Here is a 14,963-nt window from a genome sequence, read left to right as displayed (position 1 = left end):
TCTGGACAAGGGCTGATGAAAACGATGAAAAGAACTTGATTTTAGATGGTTCATCAGTTGTTACACCGTTTAGACAGGGATTTAAATTTCACACTTTGGTTGATAGACCAGATCTTTTATGGATCCCATCAAAATTTTCACGAGGGACAGGTTTCAAAATGTTGTCCTTCTAGAAGGTGTGTGGCTTTTTTGACAGGTGTGGAGGGGCAGGGCCTGGGCTGGGTGGACCATTGCTCGGGGCCAAAGTGCTTCTTTCTGAAGCCTGTGCTCCTGGAAAGTGTTCCTCAGAAAAATCCATGTCTGTAATCTCTCCCCGTTGATCCTCACTTGTCTCTGCCCTCCAGGGACCCCCAGCCAGGCCTCCTGAAGCAACAACCCCCCAGTGCTTCCTGGGGGTCAGCCCCACTCGCAGTTACTCTGTGCCTCCTAATTAACTCGTTTGAAATAGGGGCCAGGGGTGATTTGCCAGAGTAAATTGTTTTGCCGCTAAATTCAGTGAGCAAATGGAAGATTTGGCCCATTTTAGCGTTTATTTCCTCTAAAAGGGAATGACTTTGAAAAGAGCCTGTGGATTCAGGGGGCTGCTATTACCATAGCTCACTAATGATAATTACTGTGGAATTTCCTGTTTGAGGAAATCCAACTGTGAGTTCATAAACATGTGTCAAAGAAACAGAGAGGAAAAGCAAAATTCAAACAACTTTTCAGTCCCTTAAATCTTGCTTTTGATTTGCAGCTTTCCTTGGGTGTTCAATTCTGTTTTGCAGCAATGAAAGGCCCTGACAAGTTGCCTGGATGGGGGAAGAATTACACAAACAAAACCAGAAATGAAGCTGCTCTTTTTTATTGATGTATATTATTTTACACTCTAAAGAGCAGCACAGGGATTTCTTCTCACCTTCTAAATTAATGTTTTTGCTTTATTATCCATACAGCAGTACTGCACTGCCATTTTAGAAATTAGGGATGCATTGAAAGAATACTGGAGGTTCCACTGATTCCATGTATTTATGTTGCTGATACATTATACATCATAAATAAAAAGGCACAGTGCCCCATACTAAGTCATTTTGCATTAGAGGGCTCTAATTTGCAACTTTCTCTATAGCAAATTTTAACAATAGTGAATTATGTTCCTTAGGTGAACCTGTTTATAAATTATAGATTTAGAGATGACGAATAGCACACATTTGGTTCTGGTTCATATGAGATGAAAGACTTGAATATATAGAGTCAAATTGGGTACACTCTCCCACATAATGCTCTCTTATTTTGAATTAAAAACAAAAAAAAGCTTGCATGACTTATCAAGCTTAACCTGGTGAGATGTCCCAGCCTTATTTGGAAACATAACCTTGGTGTTCCCACAAGGTCAGCTGGCCTCGGTGTTGAGTCTAATCCTAGAGACCCCCCACGCAAACCTACTGCACCTTGAGAGGAAACACAATGATCATTCGCTGAGTTAAAAAAAAATAAATCTGAGTAATAAAAAAATCTGCAGCCTGATGCTATTCCACTGTTTTATCAGTCAAACTTGCTTGCTGTGACCCAAGTCTAGTCTATATTCAGCTTTAGATCATACCTGAAGAAAGAATTCTGGTCTTCCACCAGCACAGTTAAAATAACACAAGTGGTGCACATCTCGCGCAGACATCCTGCCAAAAGATGATGAACAGCTGAATTAGCACCAAAGTTTTCCAGTAAGGTTCTTACAGCCCTTAGAGTCATCACTGCTCTGATCTGAATGTGCCCAGCAGCTGCCCTCTTCCAAATTTCCAGATAATCTCCTTTTCCAAACGGAGCTTGCTGCCACAGGATGGGGTTCATGTAAAGCCACCTCCAAACAAGCTGTTTATTCAGACACACAGAAGGATGCAGAGGGGCTGAGGTACGACTGGCAAGAGATTCCTGCTGCCTGAAGGTTATGGAAGTACAATGGTCCAGCTAAAAATCCAGACATGCCTCCCTTCCCCTCCCATTTGTGCTGGTGCTCTGAGGAATTAAATGTCACTCTCAACAAGGACCTCACCACAATCTTTTCCACCTGGAAGAAAGCAGCCTGGAGTCTCCTATCAATTGGGAGCTAATTAAGGAAGTGGCAAAGGCCACAAAGAGATCTCTTCTAAGATCAAATAACTGCAAGAGAAAAAGCCCTCACTAAGTTTATCCTCTGTAGGATAAACTTCACACTTTATTCAGCCATGAACTCCACTGCTACATCTCATTTTGATGTGGCAGCTGGCTGCAACTGGAGATGAGTAAAATGGTTTCGGTTTAAAATAATAATATTTACTCTAAATCCATTGACTGGACGTGTTCATGAAGGGGAAAGTAGAAGCAGTGTTCTTCAATTGTTCTTTTGGGGTTGCAAAATGTTAATGCAATAAAAATGCAAGCATAGAGAAGTGCATTTGAAATGGAAAAGAGGTCTGTGCAAGGCAGGGCCAGAGCATTCGGGTTGGGTACATAAAACCCCAAAGGCATGATTGTGGGTGAACCTGGGAATTAGGCAATCTGAACGTGTGGTTTTGCAGAAGAAACCTGGCAGGCTTTGAGGTAAAAAAAAATACAACATTTGGTTTTTTTGGCCTGAGGGGTTAGTCTAAAATCAATCACAGGCATGCTGTGCCTTAATTTCAGGTCAGACCTAGTGGCCACAGGAGCCCAGGAAAGACACTGAAAAGTCTAGAGAGTTTTGTGTGGGACTTGTGTTCGGTGAGAAAAAGGACTGATCCAAGCAGCTACAAGGCTCTTTCATCTGACCTCATTAATCCACAAAGCTTTAGAACAAGCACCGAAGGAAAACTAATTAAAGATGTGGAGGTATATGAAAAACTAGTTAAAATGCAGCAGGACTTCACCAAAGATGGAACATACCAGACTCAGCCAGTGTGATAAAGTCTGATAAATCATTTTCTCAGACAATGAAAATACAGTAGATCAAATCTGCCTGGACTTCAATAAAACATTTGAGAGGATGCCATGCGAGAAAATATTAATTAAGATGGAGAGATGTGGATGAATGTAAGAAATGAAAAGTGAGGACAATAGCATGTGCTGAAAGGGGAAGTCTAGATGGAAGGAGGTTACTAATGCGGTTCCATAGGGACTGATCTCAGAACTAATCTTAGTTAAAATTTTATTAGTGACCTTGGCACAAAAAACATGAGTGTGCTAATGAAATTTGCTGATGACATAAACCTAAGACCTGCTGTTACAACAGAAAAGGACTGGAATACCTTATGGAAAGAATTGGATGAGTCTGCGGACTGGAGAAAGAGAAATGAGGTGCAATTTAATAGTAGAAATACAAAGTCATGCACTTAGCAGAAATTCCTATTAATTTTAGTAAAGTGGGGTGAGGAGGAGACTTCTCCAGATGGACAGAAGAAAGAAAAAAGATTGCAGGAGCTAATTCAAAAAGCAGAAGAGCTGCCTTCTGTCAGACAGGGTCACACCACGCAGCCAGAGGTGTCAGGGCAGTGATACCAGGGCAGCCCCCGTGTTCCATAGCCCCCCTTTCTGACAGTCACCAGCAGAAGCCAGGGAAGGTGGGTCTGGCAGGATTTTCCCGGAGCAGTGGAAGCATCCGGCAGTTTGTGACTCAGTGAGGCAGTGGCCTCGTGGGCCTCGTGCCTCTAATTGTGTTTTGAGGGTTTTTTTCCCCTTCATTGATTTATCTCAACTTACTTCCCATTCTTTTACTGGCAATGACAATTTCTGAGTGTGAGTGTCAGTTTGAGGGAGTATAAAGGAAATGTCATGATACTGTGGTACAGAAGATGAACCTGAAGTCCTTTAGGACAATTACAGAATCCCAGAATATGCTGAGTTGGAAGGAATCCATGAGAGTTGTAGAGTCCTGCACAGGGCCATCCCCAAGGGTCACACCCTGTGCCCCAGAGGATCATCCAAACCCTCCTGGAGCTCTGGCAGCCTTGGTGCTGTGCCCACTGCCCTGGGGAGCCTGGTCAGTGCCCACCACCCTCTGGGGGAAGAACCTTTCCCTGAGATCCAACCTGAGCCTGCCCTGACACAGCTCCAGCCATTCCCTGGGTGCTGTCCCTGGTCCCCCCCCCAGAGCAGAGCTCGGTGCCTGCCCCTCCCCTGCCCCTCGGGAGGATGGGAGACCACAATGAGGTCTCTCTGCAGTCTCCTCTTCTCCAGGCTGAACAGGTGATGCCACTTTGGACCTCTCCGAACTGCCTGGGCACACGAGTAGACCCAGAGGGGCTACTGGTGTCACACACCTGTAAAAAAAACTTAACACGGCTGGGAAAACCCAGTGGGCAGACACTGCCCGCTCGCTTCCAGGGCTGATGGCGAGTGACACCGCGTGGGTCCCCGCGGGGCTGTTGGGACACCGGGGCCGTCCGGAAGGTGGAGATGCCGCCAAACTCGACAACTAATTTATCCAAATGACAACTTTCCCCCCAGGCCCCCAGGCCGCAGCGGGGCAGCGAGGAGGGGTCGGTGCCCGGGTCTGTCCCCCTCGGGCGGGCGGGGCCCGTGCCCGGCCAGCGCCGCCCCGGCCCCGCAGCCCGGCCGGTCCCGCCGCCTCCGCCCCGCGCAGGAAACCGAAAGGCCGGGCTGGGCTCCGGCACCTGCCCCTGCGGCTCCGCCAGCCGCTCCTCTGGCCAAAAGGGAAAAGGTAAAAGCCGCCGGGAGAGGGGCGGGAGGGGCGCGGGCGCGGCGGGACCCGCGGGCTCCTCCGGGGAGCGCGAGTATGGGTACAGGGATCTGCACAGGGATACAGGGATCCGCACAGGGGCACAGGGATCCGCACAGGGACACAGGGATCCGCACAGGGATACAGGGATCCGCACAGGGACACAGGGATCCGCACAGGGACACAGGGATCCGCACAGGGATACAGGGATCCGCACAGGGACACAGGGATCCACACAGGGACACAGGGATCCACATAGGGACAGAGGGATCCGCACAGAGATCCGCACAGGGATCCGTCAGACTGAGCGCTGCGTGCTTCTCCTGAGAGCAACCTGTTGGGCTGCCCTTTTGCTCTAACCCTAATCGCTTTTTTTTCGGATGAAAGGTGCCCTGTGTAAAGGGGAACCAACCAGCCGGCTGGTCTGGGATCCCCCCGCATTTTGCCCCTTCGGGCACCGGCCGTACCGAGCTCGCAGGGTTTCGGTGGGTCCTTTCTGCAGGACACCTTCATTGTTACCTTTTCCCACAATAATATGATTCGTTTCCCGCAATAATATGATTCAAAGGTCGTAACGAGACAGGTTTATACTGCAACAGGTTTTATGCCGGGCTATTACTTTTTACCCCGCTGCTCACAGCCTCTGTCTGGGAAGGGAGTCGGGGTTATCTGCACAAGGATATGACTCAGCTGAATAGGATTCTCTGCGCTGAGAACACGTGAAATAGTTTCCCGGGTTTGACGGTGGGGGTAAGTGGAGTTGCAGTCTTGTGGATATCCCCGCCGACTTCGTGGGAGAACTTCATGGGAAACTTCTGCACGTGACTTGTCTTGCAGAAGTGGAGCTTGTAACAATGTGAAACCTCAGGAGAAACAGAAAAAGGGGTGACAATTACCATTGTCTGGATATGATACGAGTTGTCAGGAAATGATACAAATTGTGAATGTCGAGATTCAACTCTATGAGCCATAAAATAGCTCTTGAGGAACATCTCTAGCAATGTATTCATGTGCTGTGCTCTCAGGGTTTTATTTCCTCCTCTTTGTTACCAGTCCCTTGAAAATGAATTCCTCTTCACCCTCATTATAATAGATATTTAGTTAGTTTATTTAGATAGATATGTAGTTAGTTCAGCACTCTTTCTACATCTGTTGCATCATATATTTGGCATGTAGTTAAAATCCATATCGCTGTGTGTGTGCATAAGGGGCAGAATTTATGTTATATATGGAACCTGTCCAGGTGTCTGAGCGATGACCTTGTTGCTTTGTCGCAAGTTTTCCAGGCAGAAGGTGACACAAGGTTTAGTTAAGGCCGATTTAACTCCTGGGGGGAGGCTGAGGGAGGCTGTGAGTACCCACTGGAACCGGTTCCTCCTGTTTGCTGCCATTAGCATTCCTGCAATTCCTCCCATCCAGCCCCCCTTCCCAAGACACCCTGGTAGGCGGCCACCAACGAGCTGACGCCCTTCAGGGCAGACAAAGGAGGCTAAGCCTCTCTTCCCGCACTTGCCCGGCAGGGAAGCAGCCCATTCCCGGTGAGGTGCCTTTTCCCTTCCCGCGGGGGTGGCTGAGGGCACAGCCGGCAGTTCCCGGGTGTGTTGGATTGACGGCTTTGCTGGGCATTTGGCGTTCTTATTTTTCTTTTTGACACCGAGGGGCTGTTGGCCTGTTAGAGCTCAGCTTCTTCTCATGTGGGCTCCTGTAAGCCCGGCCTAGGCTGGGCACAGGGGTAAAGCTCCCACGGAACAGGAGCCGGGGCCACCCAAGGGAGGAGCCTTATTTCGGGCGCTGAAGCCTCTCCCAAGGAGGTGTGACCTGCTCTGGGGAGGTGTTTTGACATCCAAGTGTGATTTTTGCCACTGAGGTGCTACAGACCTTCATGTGCTGCCTGAAAGGGCACTTCATCTTAGCCTCAAATCTTGCTGTTTGCCGAGAGTTCTCTGAGCAGAACTGAGTCAGTCAGTGATGTTTCTGCAACCAAAGAAATCTTTTTTTAAAGTTGCTTTTACACAAATCACTTATTTCAGTGCCTTCAGACAAAAATATGCACGAATGCCAGGTGGAACTTCAATAAAGTGCAACGAAACTGAGTTCCCTGCGTGACTTCATTCATTGTTAGAGCAGGAATTCAAAAAGTAAATAAACATGGGGAGACATAAACTGTATTTTTGAAGTTCTGCTGGACTGAATAAATGTTTAATAGTAGCTCTGCCAGGGGAAGTGTGTTAACAGTATTTTTTGTACTCCCCTTTGAACTCTAAAGCTTTTTTTTTTTTCTTTTAAAGAATATTCATAGAGCCATGAAGACATTGTGTGACTTGGCTGAGTGAGTATTCCACATGCTTATGTGGATATTGGCTTTTATTGGTTTTAAATTGAACAGGGTTTTTTTTCAGACAAATTGCTCAGAGTCAATCCAGTCCTTGGAGTAAAGGGTTTGTGCATAGTACGGCTGTGTTTGTGCTGTGCTGACTGCACTGATTTAATTTGGAAATTCAGATACAACAGAAATTGTTTAGGAGGCATTGTGTTATTAAAACTATAACTCTCGTTTCATTTCAAATTGATTTTTAATTAAAATTGCAAATGTTTGTGGTAGATGTTTGTTTGTTTTTTGTTTGTTGCTGTCGTTGTTTTAATGAAACTTAGCATTATAACTGCAGGTTAAGGACTGTCACCTTGCAGATAATACATCCAGGAATGAAGAGATCAGGTTAGGATTTATATAAGTTTTTTTTTTTTTTTAAAAAAGGCTGTAAAATTTTTTCACGAAAAAACAGGATATGTGGACAGTATAAAAATTTTAATGACAAAATAGATACAGAAAAAAATGTAGACACTTGGAAAATGTAAAATCTTGCCGGTTTTAATGGACACTCCCACGAAACTCCCCCAAAGAAACAGGAAACGAAACCTCTAGTGTATGTGGGTAAAAGCACTGATGGTGGGAAGGTTTGAATCAGCAATGTTTAAGAATGAAAAGGACTAAAGGTGCAGAGTAGCTGAAAAATAATGCCAGAAGACCTTTATTTTAGCAACACTGCTGGATATTACTGTAATAAGGCCCAAGTTCAGTTGTATGTATACACTGTTCAAGCCTGACAACTCAGTTGGTGCCTTTTCAAGGAGACAATTATCCAAAAAGCTTTCTTTGCATCAGATGGGAGCCTGGCAGTTGGTATTACCAGTATAATACAGAGCAGCTTAGTTGAACCATCAAATTTTCCCTGACCCTGACTAAAACTCTTTTGTTATAAAATATTTAAAAAGGAGAATGAAATCTAATAATTGACTTATAATATCTGGTTTAAGAAACAAGAACATTGGAGGGAAGAAAATCTAAAGAAGAAATGATTATTTCTTCTCTGCTTCTGCTGGAAGTCTTGCTTTGTTCATACTTACTGAACCTTTCATTCTTTGCTACTGAATTCAGTTGATTTGATATTGATGCAATCCATATTCCTCGAGAGTTTTTCTCCTCTTCTGGCTCACTCTGTTTTTTGGAGACGTAATCTTTGATCTGTGGTGACAATATTTTTCATGACACGTTCAAACAGATGGGGAATAAGTAGCATGAGCTGACAAACATGTAAGAAATAACAGTCTTCTAATCATGCAAATACAGGATGTGATGGGCCAAAACCTGCCTTTGTAAGGAATTTTGAGTCCTGTGAGCACTGCAGGGGCCTTGAGAACCAAGAACAACCTGTCCAATGCCAGGCACTCAGCACGGAATTCCAGCTGTTATTTGGGTTTTCCTGTAGGTTGGTGGCTCTACTCGGTTTTCTTTTATTCCCAAGCCCATCCCTTGTGTCAGTCTGGTCTCTGTACTTCAGGGTATTTAAAGAGCAAAGCACTTCTCTCTGTATATAGATAAATGGTTTTGGGGAAAAGCAAATATATAGAGGTATTTCCTTAAGCTATTTTTTTTCATACTTTCAAACTAGTCCAAATGTAAGGATAATCTTTCTGTCTTCACCATTCAGGGGGCATGGCAGGTCTGCCAGCCAAGGGGAGCAAGGCAGGATCAGCTCTCCTGGGGGGAGCTGCTCTCTTCATGGTACTTGTGTTTGCCCCGTGGCAAATTTACAGGTACTGTTCAGATCCTCTAAGGGGGATGTTTTCTTTAACGACTTGCAAAGTAGTTAATTGGTAATTGTTGGCTGAAGTGAAAATGGATTCCAGATCATCCCTATGAGGTTGGAGAGCATCCCTCCTCCTGTTCCTCTGGTGCAAACCTTGGTGCTGTGGCACATCCACTGTGTCACCTGACTAGAGGGAAGGACAATCAACTCATGAGAAGTGAGCTGTTCTCCTTCAGAGCATGGTCTCCTGTGCAAAAGCAGGAATTGCATGGAAAGACAAAATACTGTCCTGAGCCTCTGATTAAAAACATGTCTTTGCACACACGCACAAGCACCTAAAATTCCCACTGCTGAGGCAAACTCATCTCTGGAATTCCTGAAGATTTGCATGCTAGGCTTAGGAAGGGCATTGATACTCCTGTAACAAATTCAGTGCCTTTGGATGCATAAATAAACTTCCAATTTTTAAAACACGTTGTAATTCTATTGTGGGATGTCACAGTGACCCGGGTGTAGGTCGTCATCAAGGCTGAATCTCAAGGTGAGCTGCATGGGCCCCTGTGCCTTGACATGCTGGAATAACAGATAGGAATTGTAGGTTGCTACTTCTGAGACCAAGCAGGGGAAGAGGATGTAGCAGCTGATGTGCTGATAGAAAAAGAAATGGTGAGACAGAACAATCTCGGGTTTCATTTCAAGCTACATTAGTGGACACAGATTTTCTGCTTATTATCCCCTGTTGGGACTCATTCAGCTTCTCTCATATCTCATCTCCAGTCTCTTATCTTGTTCAGATCCCATTTCTTTCACTTAGCCTTCTCAGTAACCTTTCCTGAACTCTTATCTTCTGAGGCTGGAAAATTTGAGCCCACAAAAAAAAGTTGTGAAGAACTAAAAATAGGATGTCAGACTTGGAAGCTCAGGTGATACCAACCAGGCTGTGCTACCAACCCTGCCCATAGCAGAGAAAATCCCCTGCAGTGTAACTTCATTGCCCTTCAGCAATATCTGCCCTAAGGGCTTTTGCTGTGATTTGTTAGTTCTGGAGATATCTTTTATCCTTTTTTTACATTAATACATTCTGGGAATACTTCTTTTAACTGTAAATTCTTAGCAGAGGCTGCAGCTGACTTTGTGTGCTGTGTAGTGCTTGTGTTTCACTAGTTTTTTTCTAACTTTGAAATTAAGCCTGAAGAGGAGCTCGGGGCTTTCTCTTCCACGTGGCTCACACAACCAGCAGGCTTTGGGAATTCCCACTGTCTTTGGGAATGATGCTGCAGGACCCTGGTGATAAAGCTGAACACCAGGAAGAACATCCACCAGGAATTAGTTGTCCTGTGACACACAGTGACATTTCCTGACAAAGTGACAGCACAGTGCAGTGAAGACAAAAAGTTACAGCACATACCAAGTTTCTGCAGGTAGACACTCTAAAACAAACAAACAAAAGATTAAACTAAACCTTAAACTCCTTACAGAGTTCTCAGGCATTTGCAGTCCCCGGCTGGGGATTTTGCTGGCCATCCCAGGCTCACACTGGGCCATGGTGAGCATGGAAAGCCTGGGCCAGGTGTGAAATGGGTGCACAGGCAAGGCTGTTTACAAGGAAATAGGTTTTTTTTTTCCCCTCTGAGTCTCCAAGGAAGAATCTCAGTAAATATCCACATCTTCTTAGTACTCTCCTGGTATATGATCTACAATACCCTCGTTTTTCCTGATGCTGCACTCTCACATCCATGTGTGTCTACTAAAATTTTGCCATAGAAATGTCTACTAGAAGCTGTAGAGCCACCTCTAGGTGAACAGGGAAGAAAATCTATTACATGTTGTTTGTTAGACCACTGAATATAAGGTCTAAAAATGCACAGCAATGTGCACCCTGAGAATCCAGTGTGTTGGGTACTCCATCCTGAAATACTTCTTGGTGTCTTTTATCACACAGCTGAGAAGAACCAGAGAAAATTCAGAACCCAAACTTAGTGAGTCTGTTCTTATTTTTAAGACATTGAATTATTATGGAAGAATGCATTGCCTGCCATACAAGGAATTGAAAAGACTAAGGTGTTTTTGCTCACAGACTTTACAAATCCATCTTTACTACTTTTGTTCAGTATTTTAATCTACCATGTGAGGCAGGAAAAAGCAAAAAATTTATTTGTTTGCTATATGCCTAATCTTCTATGTGTGTACACATACTAAATATAGAAATTAATTGAAACAATGAGAGAAGTCAAGAGTTTTATGGGTTTTTTAATCTAAATCTTGCTCTCTCATGTGGTGAATTTTGCTGATGGAAGTCTGTAGTGTCAGGCAAGGTTCCACTTTTGGAAGCTGTCCCAGGCTTAAAAAGCCACTTGCTGGAAGCTCTAGTTTGAGGCTGAAATTCAGGAGTTTGGCACGTTCCCTACAAAGCTGCCTTTGAACAAAGCCTGTGCAATAAGGGCTGATTTCTGTAGCTTCAGAGAACCCTGGTGCTCCTGGAAGCTTGGTTATCTCTGTTTTCAACACGTGGGAGCACAGAAACCACAGGGGCTTTAGCTTTGAACCTCAGTTTGATATCACAGAATATTCTGAGTCAGAAGGAGCCCACAGGGGTCATCAAGTCCAGCTCTGAAGTGAATGGCCTGCGATTCTGATCCCGACCTTTCAGAATAGCTGTGCTCTTTTGCATGGATGTAGCATTTACTGGATGAAATGGGAACTGAAAGGTCTCTTTTCTGAAAGATATTCCATTGGTTTGGGTTTCTGGGGTTTGCACCCTGTGTTTCAGGAGCTGAGAACTGGCAGCTTCAACCTCCTTGTTGCAGGTTGGCTGGGATTGTGTTCAGGGTGGGATGGGATGGAATGGGATGCTGGATGGGCTGCTGAAGCTGGGTGCTGGAAGGGTGACTTGCCACGGAAGGTGGATAATTCTTGAGGGTTTTTGGCAAAAACAGTGATCCTGTGCTTGGCAGGAAAATGCCTGACAACACAGGGGTGAGATCCTCTCCCAGCTCTGCCGAGGTCAGCAGGAGTTACAAGTTCAGTGTGAGTTGTGGGGAATTCTTTGGGCAGGGAATCTCACTCTGTGTCTGCATGAATGCCATCAACCCTGGAGGCAAGTTTTCATCTGAGGCCAGAAATAACCTTGAGGCCTCAAGGCTTAGTATCATCTTCCCTGCTCTGGTATGTCCGCTCTGTCTCCTTTATTTGGTTTTTTGATCTTGCCTAATGGTAGGAAAATTCTTTTGTGACAGTGTTCAGGTAGCAGAGTAAATTGTGGCTCTGTTTGTTTGTCTCTGCATCTGGATTTATTATACATCCAGCTTTGCTTGACAGAAAGATTAAGCAGACTTGACAAACTCACAGTTGTAACCTTATCTTTGCAGTCAGAAGTGGTACAAGTCAGGATAAAAGATATGTTATTAAGACCTGCAGAGGAAAATACTGCAGGAAAAAATGAAAAGGAAAGAAATTAAATTTTTGTGCTTGATTTGACATCTGTCTTTGCAAGCAGAGCTTGGAGTGCTGGATGTTGGTGTTGTACAAATGCCAATGATATTGTAGATCTCTCTTTTATAAGTCTTAAGATTAATTCTGGGTGTGGTGGCCTCATTGATTGTTTACTGTGACCTGGTGACATCCCATGAATAAATGTGCAATTATTTGATGCACTTAGAAAGAAAACCTGCAATCTAGTGATTTTTAAGTAGGTAGTTGTAATTAGCTCCACATATTGCATTTTTTGTTTTATCTGACAGCCTGGTGACTTTTCTCATCCCTTATCATTTTTGTCACTTAAAAAAAGGCTTCTCTCCCTTCTGCTAAAATCCCAAGAAAAGAAACTGGTTGTTTACTGGGAAACCTGTGAAGATATCCGAGTATAGAATGGTACAAACTGGGAACCATTAAAAGTAACAACTGAAAGAAAGAAATTGTAAACTTGGGAAAACCTTACCCTTAATTTCTTGTAGTTACCTTTGCTCTTAATTGTGCCCACAGTAGCTACAGCTTTGGGATGGAAATGTCATTTTAATCATTAGATGCCTTTGAATGGTTAAAATAGCTTCGTGTTCCAGCTGTAAACCTGGTAGGGTCCAGTTATTATAAATGACATTATTATAAATTCACCTTTCAGGGGCTTTTTTGTGTCCTTTCTCTCTCTCTCTTTCTTTCTTTCCCAGCACAGAGGAAGCGGCTCTGGAGCCAAATGATATTTATCTGCCCTTGGGATAAATTACTGGCCATTTTAAAATGAAATACCCTAATAGGGCTGTATATCCCTTTTAAACTGAGGCATGGCAGGTGGCTTTCAGGGAGGTGTCCTTAATACGTAAGTAAAAGTGAAGAAAAGGCTAAAATCCATGTTTGGAAAGAGGCAGAACACACTGTCAAGTGCTTTGTTGCACTGACAGAATTCTCAAAGTTTGTGCTGAAGCGTGTCACTGTTCTGAATATTAACCTGGTGTGCAGTGTGCAAGATTGGGGGGGGGGGGGGGGGGGTTTGCTTTGGTTTGGTTTTTGTTGTTTGGGGGGTTTTTGTGTGTGTGTGTGTGTGCTGTATAGTTTAATTGACTCTCTGAGGGGCTGCAAGGCTTCTTCATCCTGGCCTTGAATTCTTTCCACAGTTTGGCATCTAAGCAGCCTCTAAAAAAAAAAATAAAAAAATAAAACTGGCTTAGTACTCATTCTGGCTGTTTCCTGTGGCATTTATTGATTGTGGCCAGCAGCAGAGACAAAGGCAGCACATACACTAATCACTCTGAAGAAATGATGTTTTTCTTGCCGACTACATTGGTAAAAGCAACCGTGTGACGTAGGATTTCTGTGTGTCCACATCCTTGGGAAGGGTGTAAATGTTGTTCGAGGAAAACTAGGGGGTTATTGAAAAGGATAAATTTGGAATTTCGGCAGCTAGAAGAGAAGAGCCTCACCTGATGACCTTATTTATTACTGATCATTGCATTCATGACTGATTTGTGTGTTCCTCTTTGCTACAGGGCCTTGCAGTTTTCCACAGATGGCTTGTGGTGTCCTTATCTCTTGGCTTTTTTTCTCAAACTCTGCACTCTTATGTTTATATATTGCTTATTAAATATTTATTGAATATATCGAAGGGAATATTGTTGGAAGGTGCATAATATCATAAGTTGCTGGGTACACAAGCTTTTCTTTCAGGTCACCTGAAGGGCTTGAGTGCCTGAAAAACCTAGGGTTTGGTTTTTTGTTGGTTTTTTTTTTAAACCCAGCTACATTCTTTGATTTAATAAAAACCCTTAAGATGACTTGCTTGAATTCAGACCTTTGTGTTGCTTCTGTTGTAATAGTAAGAACACTATGGACTGTAGCAACACCAAAGGCTGCTTCAAAATGTCAGTAACATCAAATGTCTGTGTTTTCCATTTTTTGATGCTCTGCCAGAGAAGAATGATGAATAAGCCACATGGCCTTATTAGGTGTTAGCACAGGTTTAAGGAAGTGTGTCTATACACCTGTATCTCTAGATTTGAGTAAAAATTAACATATGTGTCTTTGAAAGCTGGAAAACAGCTGGATACCAGTGTTGCCGAGTGCCTCTGATGGGCCAAGGTGCATCATTCCTGCATTCCCATGCCTGGGAAATAGGATTTATTGTTTTCCACATGATAGAACTTCTGATTCTTTCCTGTTTGGGGGTGCAGTTAAAGGCAGAAAGGTGCAATATCAACAAGTAATTTTACATGACAGTAGGGAATTGGCAAGGGTTCTTTTGAAGTTTACTTTTGTTGAAGTATGGAAAAGGTCTGATAGCAGAATCCAGTTAATAATTTCATCTACTCTGCTACTGCTATTGCTTAATCTTTTTTTGCCACAGTCTTTTACCTGAGAACTGCTCTGTAATGTGTGTAAATAGAGACAAAAACCTCTGCATAAGGTGGTGAGGTTTTCAGGGCAGAAGCCTTTATAATGAAGCGGTGGTTCCACAATAATTTCCCCCAATTTTTATTATATATTATTATATTATTGTACATGCAAGCAATAAGAATTTGATCCAGATCATGCAGCGATGCACAATCCCATTTCTGTCAATTTAGTCAAAGGACACTGAGGCAGCAAAGCAAGCATAAATCCCCATTTATGTCAGCTTTGGGAGGACAGGACACACTTGATGCCACATTTGTCTTGCTGATAAAAAAGTGAACCTGCCAAAATTGTGTGAACAAGTTTGAATTGGTAGACTTTGTTTG

At 43.8% G+C, this 14,963-nt stretch overlaps 1 protein-coding gene across 1 annotated transcript in view; it reads left to right on the top strand.

Moving 5' to 3' along the window:
* The first annotated feature begins 4,544 nt into the window (after window positions 1-4,544).
* Window positions 4,545-14,963, top strand: part of ARHGAP8 (Rho GTPase activating protein 8) — a 60,147-nt gene continuing 49,728 nt past the window's right edge. Inside the window, exon 1 of the mRNA XM_027742682.2 lies at window positions 4,545-4,651. The gene's annotated coding sequence lies outside the window, so the exon portion shown is untranslated. The remainder of the gene's footprint in view (window positions 4,652-14,963) is intronic.

This window comes from Pipra filicauda, unplaced genomic scaffold (assembly GCF_003945595.2).
Source record: "Pipra filicauda isolate LSUMZ 115617 unplaced genomic scaffold, ASM394559v2 scaffold471_size599564_pilon, whole genome shotgun sequence".
NCBI classification, from domain to species: Eukaryota; Metazoa; Chordata; class Aves; order Passeriformes; family Pipridae; genus Pipra; species Pipra filicauda.
Note: the sequence above shows the minus strand (reverse complement) of the source record. Positions and strands in the feature narration are given on the sequence as shown.